This window comes from Strigops habroptila, chromosome 3 (assembly GCF_004027225.2).
Source record: "Strigops habroptila isolate Jane chromosome 3, bStrHab1.2.pri, whole genome shotgun sequence".
Lineage (NCBI taxonomy): Eukaryota > Metazoa > Chordata > Aves > Psittaciformes > Psittacidae > Strigops > Strigops habroptila.
The window spans coordinates 54,180,235-54,191,964 of NC_044279.2; the positions used below are offsets into that span (position 1 = coordinate 54,180,235).

The following is an 11,730-nucleotide window of genomic DNA, read 5'->3' on the forward strand; positions in this document are numbered from 1 at the left end:
CTTTCTCGCTCTTCAGGAAGTTAAACTATCTTCGTTTCAGTAGGTGAGGACCATTGCAGATATGAAAACTAAAGGAAGACTTGTTTTCTGGGGTGGAGGAGGAGCAAAAGATTTTCCTATGCCCTCCCAGTCTTACAGGGTCTAGTTTCTGTGACTGAATTTTAAATGCAGTGTAAGAGGATAAATGGAGTGTGAAAGATTGTCTATAGCCTTTCATTTTTCTTCTGTTTACATCTGGGTTTTATGTTATGGTCAATACCCCTAAGCCTATTTGAAAAAGAATTTCCAGTGAACAGGTGAGTATATAATGGAGCAGTGATTCTTCTGCCTCCATTTATCTTTTCTCTTACAAAGTTAATTGCAAATAGGAACTTACTCAGTAATGTTTTTCAAGGCACACACTATCAGAGAGCACTGGCATCATGCAGCAATTTGTCTTTTGATTCAGTGGCACTTCATAAAGGCTACAAGTTACAGAAAATACAAGCCCTTAGCTTTGCACAGGGTGCAGAACTGATATAATAATAACGTAGCTGTCACTCTTCACATTTATCCCACCTGCCTTAACAATCTTTTCCCACCAAACCAGCCATTGTCCTTCACTTTTCTTCATTTTTTTGGTTCCACCTGTCACACAGTGTCCAGAAATACAGGATATGGAGGATGCAACCAGTACATGGCTGGAAGAGAGGTACATTCATACAGCCTTCTTTCTGCTGCAAGCCCTTGCACCATCCCCTTGTCCTCTCCTGCTGTCAGTGAACTGTAAGGCAGTAGCTGTGTATCAAGTTGAGAGCAGAAGACATCAAAGCACGAGTGATCTCAGACATTCAGAATGGATGGCAAACCTAACTCAGAGGATAATCCTTCAGGGAGTAATCCTCTGTAAAAAGCACACTGCAAACCAAAAAGCAGAACATCCTTGAGGATGAGGTGATGCTTAAACATTAATTGCCTTTGTAATCTTATGAAACCTCAGATCATGATTGGAAATGACTAAAAAGATGATTCACAGCATTTGGCACAAATATATGCATGTGCCTAAGATAAGGTACACATTTACACACAGCTATGCCAGAAACTGTATTATTAATTTGAGCTTGTCCCCAAAATAAATCCAGTGAGAAAATATGGAATTCTGTTTCCAAAGAGTTCAGTTTTCTGTGGAACAAACTGAGCCTTCACATAAATGGCATTGCTAATTTCATAGGAAATTACTTTACCTAGACTACAATAAAAACAAACGTCACCAGCAAAACACACAGTTTCACAGTTTGTCATTTGACAAAAGAACAATTTCAAGAAAAAAAGTGCCTAAAATACAAGGTTTAAAAGATGAAGGACAATCAAAAAACATTTTGCAATGCTCAGGGGTGGAATATGAAAGCACAGTGTAAATCTTTTATGTTGGGGTAGAGGAAGGTGGGAAAAAAGGCGCTACTTCCTGAATTTAACAACAGTCATGCTCTCATAGAATTAGAATTTTCATCTTTCTCTCAGCCGAAATCTTCATCTTTCTCTCAGCCGAAATCTTCATCTTTCTGAAAATTAATGAAATTTTTCTGACTGGTTTGTAAATAAACTAGAAAAAAACACAGCCCTTCTCCAATTATTGCCTCTTTTCCTGCTCTTGAACATCAGTATAGAAACCCAGAATAGAAACAAGCAGGCCTTTCAGATTCAGAAATGGAAACTCCAGAGATAGAGTTTCCCCAACACTAATAAAACCCCCGCCTGCTCCGCCTGTATATCATAACCTGAAAAATGGAGACCCCTTTTTCAGCCATAGCTTTTAAAAAAGAATGAGTTGAAGGTACCTGAGATGTGTCTGAGAATAAGATTTCTAGCTAGCAACTTTCAGTACCAAAATTATTTAGGAAGCAGACCTTCACTGAAATCACGAAAATTAAATATCCACAGCATTAACCCCCTTGCTTGTTGTCATCTGTTTCTTTAACATATGTATAAATGTGAAATGCAGAAATGTGAGGTAACATTCCCCTGATGCTCTGAAGTTCGATGCAAGGAGCAAGCACTGAACTGCCAAGGAAGTCAGTGTCTCTTTTTAACTCATTCAAGCTAGCACAGAACCAGAGAGAAAACAGAAGTGGCCAGCGCTAGTGCAGAGCTCCAGCCCTCAGCATTTGTCCTACATCTTGGCTCAGTAAGGATGCATGTATGGATAAGTATGGCCTGGACAGAATGGGGATCACAGCTTGTGAGCTCTTAGATGGTGTAGAAATTGTAGGTTAAGAAAGGATGGATGTTACCAGTGATGTTTTTGCATTTCAGAAACATTTCCATCTCATTTAACGGATGTTTTAACACACTCACGCAACTCAGACTGAGCTCTGGGAATAGTGACAGTGCAGCTTTGGAGCCAAGACCTGGAAAGAGTCCTGACAAAAGTGAGGAGCTGCATCCTGGTTCTGCCACGGCGAACTTGCACTGACTTCTGCAGGGCCAGGATGCGACCATGAATAATGGAAATGATAACAGGCAGCATATATACACAATGTAAGTTTAGAAGAGTTGGAAGCATTTGTGATTCATGACGTAACTAAGCACATTAGGAGGAAACTTTGCATAGGGAAAGGTTATTCTATAATTATCCTCTCTGCGGGCTTTTTGTCTGTGTTTGAAACACCTGGAATTAGACAGTCTTAAGGCATTAGATTCACAGGCTGCACTGGAATAGCCATAATCATTAACAGAGCAAAGCACAGTATTTGCTGCTTCATTCCTATGTGATATTAAAATGTGCTATTAGGAAAGGCATTAGTTGTCTGACAAATAACTTCTTGCTTTCTGACCCAGACTCACCAAACAGTTCCTAATATATATGAGGAAAGTTTTAACACAGATGAGTATTCCTTCAAAACACTGCTTATCCTTTCCTTAGACCTTTTGCATTTCCCTAAGACCCAATTGCCTTTGAACGAACTTCAAAGCTGCCAGGGGCTTGGCACCAGATGAAGGAGCCATGGAGGTGTGATTGTTATTAGCTACAGTGACAGCCAGCGCCTCCAAGTATCCCGATGGCAAAGGGCAAGGCTGTGCACACCCCTGGAAAAGCTGTGTGTGAAGCTTGGGTATTCTGGATGCCACCTAGAGGATTATCCTTGTTGTTGTGCTCTCGGCTGCTTTTTGTCAGGAAAAGTCTTTTTCCACCTCTCTTAGGCCCTGCAGGCAGTGAGGAGCTTTTGGTGGGTACCTGCCAGCTTTGCCCCCATTGGCAGCTGAATGCTGAAGGTTCACACTGAATGAGCTGGTGTAACCACGCAGCTCAGTGCAGTACCATCAGTGGGGCCTGGCTGGGGCCCAGGAGGCACTGTCATCCCATTCAGACCTAGTGATCAGCCCCAGATGGTGTTCCAGACAAGCTACCCTTTTTCCTATCCTGGAGCTCCATGGAAGACGTCAGGCTCCAGAGGAGGAAATCAATACATGCACCAGAAGGGCAACTCAGACTTGGCACTCTCTGGTTTAATTTCCTGTGGCTGTGGACGATGCATTTGCAGGACACTGATTCAGAGCACTAAGGACAGGGAATAAGATTTGTAAATGGGTGCAGGAGCCAGTCCATCTCTTTGGACCTCTGTTGCTCAGGTGTGTTATCAGTGGCAGAACTGACACTCGGCTTCCACCTAGGAGGATGTAGCCACATCCCTCGGTATCTGAGTTTTCTGTGGCAGACTATGTGAAGAACCATCTAAGTGCCAAAACTGTCCCACTGCTGACCAGCTCTTGATACTGAAGACACCAAGTGATATTCCCAGAGTAGGCACTTGGAATGCTCAGAGTTCAGGTGGATTAGATACAACCGTGCACAGATAATATGTGGGGGGTGATTATGCTAGTCACATCTGGTTTCGTGTCTGCTGTGGCTGAAGCACCCTTTGGGATGTTGGAGACAAGCCCAGAGCTTGAGGTGCTGCAGGAGTTCTGCTGCTCTTATGTGCATGGGCTGTAGACAAATCACGAGTTGACCTATCTTAGCTAGGTCCCCAAACTCTTTCTGCCCTTCAGAATTCAGTAGCACAACAGATTCACAATGTGGCTGTTTGCTAATGTTACTCTGAGGTTTCTTTTTCGCATATCTACTGCTACGCATAACAGCTTGTGAGAGGGGCTGAGTTTTGTGGATCAAGAGAGAGAAAGAATTGAATGACCTTTAAGATGTGTTTTCAAGCTCTTCCAGAAATTAAAGACCTGGTGCAGGAGTTAGTAGGTGAATGTATTTGGTATATTTATGCCCTTCTGGCCTATGATATCTGCAAAATGCCTGCTATCTCTTCTCCATCTTGCTATGTCTCCACCTTACTTGCCAGAGGAGGGTGCAAACCCCATTCCTTCTGTCCCCATGCCAGCCTACCAAGTGGGAAATCCACCTACTTGTGCCTGCATTGGATTTGCCATTGTAGGAAAGACAGTGCTTTTGTCTGTAACTGGGACCGTTTCTCAGGCAATTGCTTTAAGAAAAGGGAATTAAAATGTCAGGCAGGAAACAGGTGATTGCTTTCATCATCTTTAGCTTCCAACTTGGCTGGCACTGGAAAACAAATGGTGGTAAGAGTAGTCAGGAAAGAGACACCACCTTCGCTATAAAGTTCAGCATGTCTTCTGTACTTTACTGGTTGCCCTCAGCTTTTGCTATCCTGGCAGTCTTCCTTTTCAGGCCCCTTCCTTGTTTAAAGGCTACTTTTTGTTGTTCTCCCCAAGTACCACTTCTGTGCTTCCTATCTTTTGCTGCACTACCTCAAGGGACGTTGTCCACTTCCTCATGCATCTCTGGCCCCTTAGGGCAAAACCTCACTCAACACACACTGAAATAAGGAGGCACAAAAGACGTGAGGGGTTTTCACCCTTCTCCAGCCTTCTATAGATAAGTCCCATAGATGTGAATTCTCATTCTGGACTGGAGACCAGGATAAATTTATTTCAAAATAAGCCAAGATTTCCTGCAGTGACTCCTAAAGGAGTATTCAGTGCCTACAAAAATAAGCGTGCAAAGGGTGGCTGATGGTCTTTCTGTCCTTGAGAAGGAGTCGCTGTTGTATACGCTCACTGGAGAGCAGCACCAGGGATAAAAGATGGAGCGGAGGTCAGGCAAGGTGACCCATGCTTGGAGGAACCTCTTTGGCCCAAGACTTCCAGCACATGTTGCACAACAGCATTGAGGGGGACTAGCAGAAGTGTAACTTTGATTTCTTTCAGAACACACCAGTGATGAGCTCCTTCAGTGGGAAGAGCTCGAGGTACACGAGGTGCCTGGCTTCTACCAGAGCTGTGTGGTGAGAGATGGTTGGGGACGATTACAGCACTTGAACTGGGCCCTGGGCAGGGAGGACAAGAGTCACCACTTTGCCCAGGTGGCACTGTCTGAGAAACCCAAAGCTTCCAAGAAAACAGTGGGCAAGAGGATCTCAGAAGGGAAGAAAAGAAGACAGACATCTTTGACAGATGTGTGAGACCCTGGTGCGGCTTGGATGTTCAAACCTGGTCCCTGCAGCTGCTTAGAAATTCTCCAGTGGGCCCGTAAACCAGTCTTGCTTTAGGAAAGTGCAACCCTTCAAAGAAGCATCTGCAAGAGGAGGAAGGCACACTCTGAATCGATGGGCATGGGGCTTGTGTTTTAAAAAGGTGCTGTGCCACAACCCCACTCCTGTCTCTGGGGGTCTGTTCAGGACTTGTTACAGGGCAATAAGATATTGACTGCTTCTTGCAGGAGGATATTTGGGATGGTTAGGAGGTTTAGATGTTCAAAAAGGCAGTCTAAGACAAATAGTGAGGTGATTTCTCAATCAAGAGGCAACAAGAAAATGGGGTTGCTCATCAGATGGGAGTTTTGGGTTTTTTGCTTCCTTATAGGTTTGGCTGTGGGCACCCTTTCCCAAGTGCAATAAGGAACACCATTCAGTCAGCTAAGCTGGAGAAAGGCCAGAAACCAGAGAAAGCAGGCAGGTCTCCTGCTAACTTCAGCTTGGATATTATACTCAGTGAAGGCATCCAGGAATTTTAAGGGCAAATCAATCTTAAACTTGGCCAGGTGGCAGAAGGAGCTAGGTTTTCAAATGCTGCTCACCAGGACTTGCTGCCAGGAATGGGTTTCAGCACCCATAAAAGACCTTTAGGTTTTTGAAAGTCCTGAGAATCCTGCATGCTAAGCTCTTCTGAACATCTGGCCCCTCATTTCTGCTTCTCAATGGGATTTGAGCTTGTTTGAAAAATCTAATCCCATTTATTAGGTTTCCCATGTCCATATTGGGGGTTTATCCAAGATTGAGGTTTTCATGACATAGACCAAGGATTTTCTTTTGGGAATTTGATGTGAGACACCAGCCTGAAATTGCCTAGAAGATAATTGAAGCTAAGGTTTCAGGAAACACTTTCTGAACAGTGATGTTGATAGCAGTTAAGTCAGACAATAGACTAATTTGCTATTTGAGGGTATGAAAATTAATTGCTAGTGAGAGGTTCAGGAAGAGGTTGGAGATTAATGAAGAGTGGAACATTACACACTGGAGTACAGAACAACGTTATTTAATGAGTGCTCTTTTCTTCTCCAAAGCACTTCACAGCCATTAACTAATTAACAGTATAATTTACAGGTAGGAGTACAGAAGTGTAATTCAGAGCACAATGTTGTGATGGTTTGAGGGAAATGCTGTTCAATTGTAAACCTCTCACTAGGTGTGTGGGAGTAAATTATGTGGATATTTCCAGGGGATATTTTTCTTCCATTTTGTTTTCACCAGGCAAGAAGCATTTCATCAGGGGATGTGGAAAACAAAATACCGCGCTGCACAGTTTAACACTTTCCCACAAGTCTTTCATAAGAGAAAACACTTTAGTCTAACAACCAGTGTCCTTCTCCCCAAGGAATCTGTGTGTGCAAGATGGGCCAGGAAAATAATTTGCAGTCTTTTCTTTGGTGAGGCTTGGAGACCAGTCCCTCTCTCAGTGCTCGTCTCAGAGGTACATGCACACACATCCCTCTTGGCCAGCTGAAGGATACATTAAAAGTTTACTTCTAGCTGCAGGAACCTTGTCCTTTTGGGCACAACTGAAGTAAATTAGGCAAAGCTGAGCCAGGGAAAGCCGTATCTACTGATATGGTCTGATGCCACACTTCCACCCCTTCGCTTCTCTTTGCCATCCCTTAATGAAAGGTTAGTTCAGGATTAGGGTCTGAGGTTAGATTTGAACCCAGTTATCTTGTTCTGCTTTGGTCAACAAGATCACTGTAATGCTTTACATTGAGATCCAACAATGTGCATTTGATGTAGACGTTCAAAGACAGCTGTGGTCCATTAAATAAATATCAATATCTTAAAAACCAGCCATGGGGTTTTGTGGACATTGGCACCTCCAGAGTGGAAGGAGCAGTGGTTTTCCTGCTGCATTCAACTCCTCAGACATGGAGAGAGCAAACCAGTACAAAAGTAGATTTTTCCTTTTTTTATCTCAACCCTTTTGTGCAGACGTACTCCATCTCCATTCTCTTTTTCATTGCAGACCCCGTGTGGTTCTGTTCGGTTTTCTGCAAGACTCTCAAAATCAAAGAGCAGCTCCAATACAGGCTATAAGCCTTCTTCAATTTCTTTTTCTATTCTTGTTGATTTTATTTTAAATTCACTAATTAAGGTTGGTGAACCATACCAGCTCGTCAATCCTCTTGTCTTCCAAACTTTTCAGCTTGTAGCAGTCTGATACATTTAGACCTTGGCTTTCCAGGGAAACACTCATAAATCTTGCCTCCTTTGCTAAAGGTCAAAGAGAGAAAATTGGTAAAAGTCCTGTGTTTTCACTAGCTGGTCTTACTTCTGAAGCAGATAGTTCATGCAAGATGGCTAGGGAGAAAACAGTGAGGAAAGAAAAGCAGGTATTTAGGCAGTTATATTCAAACAACAGAAATCTTTCCCTCCTATGCCCCTGTGGTCAGGCTTTCCTACTGATAAGCTGTAGGCAGCACCCTTGTTGGTACCTTACTTATGCCAGTGCAGGTGCTCTTTAGGGTCTCTTAGGCAAACTAGCTAATTTCCATGGACCCTGCTTAGCATCAAGGGCTAGACCATGTATACATGGCTCTGGGAAATTTGCATCCCCCTGGCTTTTAAGCACCTCTATCAGTTTTGAAACTAAACACCACTATGCAGGCATCTGAGCAGTTAAGCTCTTGCTAAAATCCTTCACAGGCAGAAGTGGGAATACAGACTATTTATGTCTTTTCTGAATTTTGTTTACTAAGTATAACTCCTAATGCATTTCTTTTCCCAGAATAAAGTGGAGGGTACCTATATAGAAGTCTTTTAAATGGAAGAAATAAGTGGTAAGAATTACCTTTGGTGATGTAACCTTTTTTTTCTTACTGTTATTCCTTTCCTGGGCTACTCCACCAAGAGAGTACAGCAGGTTACAGCAATAGCAAGATTTGCTTTTCTACTGAGTTAGTAGTGCATGCTCCTGCCTGGGAGAATACACTCTCTCTGGGATCATGTCCTGCTCCAGAAATTTAACTTAGGTCTAGCTAAGGTACCACTGTGCTCCATTGCACTGTGCCATCCAGATATATCCTTAAGGAAGTGGGCTGCAGGAATCTCATTGCGCAAACTTGGCTGTGAGAGCCTACAGAATTCCAGTCATCCTGCCAGTAATGTTCTATGTTGAAATTAATGTAAGGCTTTACACTGAGAGGACTTGATAGTTGTTGCCAGTTTGACTGTATAGAAAGCTCAGGTTTAAATATCATGGAGCCCACATCCTCAACTGAAATTGAAGCAAATTCATTACTATGAATACAAACAATTTACACCGGCTAAATCCCATGAACTCTAAAGATAAATAATCATCTAGCTTCCATTTCAGCTAATTCTGCCCTATGACCTGAAAAAAAGTACGTATACTTTGTGTGAGCGTGGGAGACAGGGAAGGCACTCATAGGGAAACTCCTGCGTTGTAATCACAGTTCTATAGTTAAGGCTGATTTACCTTTACACCTGAAACAAAGGTTTAGCCACACGTATGTATGAAAATGTAATGGGTGTTCTCCCTGTGTGCCACAGTGCTTACTCTTTGAGCAAAGAATTAGTTATAATTCAGTTATAGTACAAGATTTTATGCAGTCCTTGAATCTGCAGTTTGATCTAATAAACAGAAATAACATGTCCCATATATATAGTTCTTCTGATGTTAATTTACAGAGTATTTTTGTTACTTTTAAGGATGGAAAAAAAAACCCCAACCCAACTATTTGTGTTTGTAACGCAGTGGATCTAAAAGTTGGAGTGAAATGTCACATTGCTCAGCTTGCATAAGAGGGTCCAAAGTCTTTTGATCTCAACTGGATAAAAGCCAGCACATTTCCTTTGGTTGGCTTGGTATTACACAGCTTTATGTGGAACATGCTAAAGGTATTAGTTTTGTTCATTCACGAGCTGTAGAGAAGTCTAAATGTCTTCTTTAACATGAAAACGAGATTTGAGAGATTTCTTGAAAAGCAGCTATTACCAGTGTTGTAGCCCTAATTCTGTTTATGTGGTGTTCTCCAGAATACTACTCAGCAAAGAAGCGAGTCAGAATGAATATGCAAGCTGCTGCAAAGAAGTCAACTTCTTGAAAGCAAGGAGAGGATTGTTCTGCACCAGACAGGTTGAAAACATCTGTCAAGCTTCTACTGGACAGGTTGGAAACATCTGCCAAGCTCCCTCAACTTTCAAAAACCATGTGCACAGGCTGTGGACACTTAGAGGCATGCCACAGAGATGTATTTCTGACAGTAGCAGTGAAAACAGAAAATGCTTTCATTGGGATGAGATCAGGCCGAATCAACTGGAATCACTTTGATGAGAAACTACTGGCTTTAAAAACTGCTGCTTAGCAAGTTTGGGCACTACAGAAATTGTCTAAGGCAAGCAGTTTGATGTGCATTAAAAATGACTGTACATGAGAAAGTGGTAAACAGTTAAAACAACTGTGTATGTGTAACTATGTGCTTGGACAAATCATTGTATAGTTCACATTATCATGTCTTCACATACCCTCTTTTTTGCTTTTAGCATGGACAGTTTACTAGATTTCATCATCTCAGCTTTACAGGTTTGACACACCAAAAAAGATTCCCAGCTTTTTCTGTGATTTTGGTTTTTTTCACGTACAGACTTTTATGCTTGCAACTATTTAGGGTGCAAGTAATAGCAACTATTTAGGGTGTCAAACACTGGGATGTAAATGGAGAAAGCTGGAATTACTCTGGAATGTTTCCATTTATATCAGCAGCCATTTAAGCCCTGTGGGTCTGCCCCACACACAAGAATAGGTTGTTAAACTTATGGGGAGAAATTTGCAGATGCATTCTTGTATCTTTCAAGTCATTCCTGCTTTAGCTGGGCCAAATCCAGCCTTTAATTTGCGTTGTGCTGTTCCATATAGGTCTATGAGTTTGCACAGTGGAAACAAAGATCAAATTTGCTGAGTATTTGTCCACCGGGTTTTAGAATGCCTGCTGCTTGTAAAAAAGTAGTAAGAATGAGTAAGATGTTTCAGTTGCCAATTTGTGCTTTTTATTCATGCTACAAATCTTTCTATATGAAGAGAAAGGGCATTAGTAACACTGAAATGTTACATGTGCAACAATCTTGGTGTTGCATGGACTGCTTTTCTATGGCATTTGTTAACATATACTTTTCCATCACCTACTTTTTATTTCCCTTTTTTATTCCCCTGACTAGTTGAGATAATTGAAATTTTACAGCACATAATAATCAGCGGGTAAACCAGCAAAAGAAACCTATAAAATATACACTCTAAATTATACTGCTGCATATGGCCTTAAGATGCGTGCAGTGTTTAATGAACTCGTTTGGAAAGAGCTCTGTAAATGTCAGGAGTTTAGAATGACATAAGATGATAGGCTGCTGGTTCTTGTCTCAAATCTAAACAAATGTTTCTCTTGGGTAGTAAAAATCAACGTGCTCATGCGTGTGTGTCAGGTGTACGCAGGAGAAGTCATGTAAGCAAGTCATACACCCTGCATTACATGCAAAACAGGAGAGTTTTAGCGTGTTTCTTTTCTCATTAAGAGCTACAAGTGTTTAGACATAAATAGTAGTTTGTTTTCCCCCAAATGGCACAAGACAGTGATTCCAGTCTATTTCTGTATGCTGAGATAAAGATACTCAGCAAATTTTAGGGTCAGAGCCCATTTCCAGCTACATGCAAGAGTCATGAGCTGTGATTTTTCTCTCTCTTGAAGTTTTGATTCAGTGAGAAACAAACCTTGCTCCAGCAGATGTCAGAGGAAGTTTTAAGCAGGATGAGAGCCAGCCTGGCAACTGCTGCTCAAGAGCCTTCGGTGCGTTTGTGGGCCAGGCCAGTCTGTAACAGGCCTTTGAGATGTAGCAGAAAAGAGGAGGATTGGGCTTTTTGTATGTTTGGTTTTATTTTTAACTTTGCTTGTGATTAGAATGGTCTATTTTTCTTTTTTAAAGTGCAGTGATTTTCTATAATTAAGAGAAATTACACAACTGTTTCTCCAAGTATTTGTGATTTTAAAGCAGACCAGTGACACTGGGCACCTTTTTGGTTTGCAGCAAGGTTATTTGAAGAATTACTTTTGGACCAGGATGGCAAGACCTGTGCATAAAAGCCTTAAAGTCAGTCTTGCACAAGGTTATCATGAAGTAGCTGAGTCTTTTTCTTTCAAGGGGAAAAGGGATGATTCTCTGTATT

General features: G+C 41.9%; 1 pseudogene; it reads left to right on the top strand.

Moving 5' to 3' along the window:
* Positions 1-4,167: 4,167 nt before the first annotated feature.
* LOC115605309 lies at positions 4,168-9,619 on the top strand (annotated as a pseudogene).
* Positions 9,620-11,730: the final 2,111 nt, after the last annotated feature.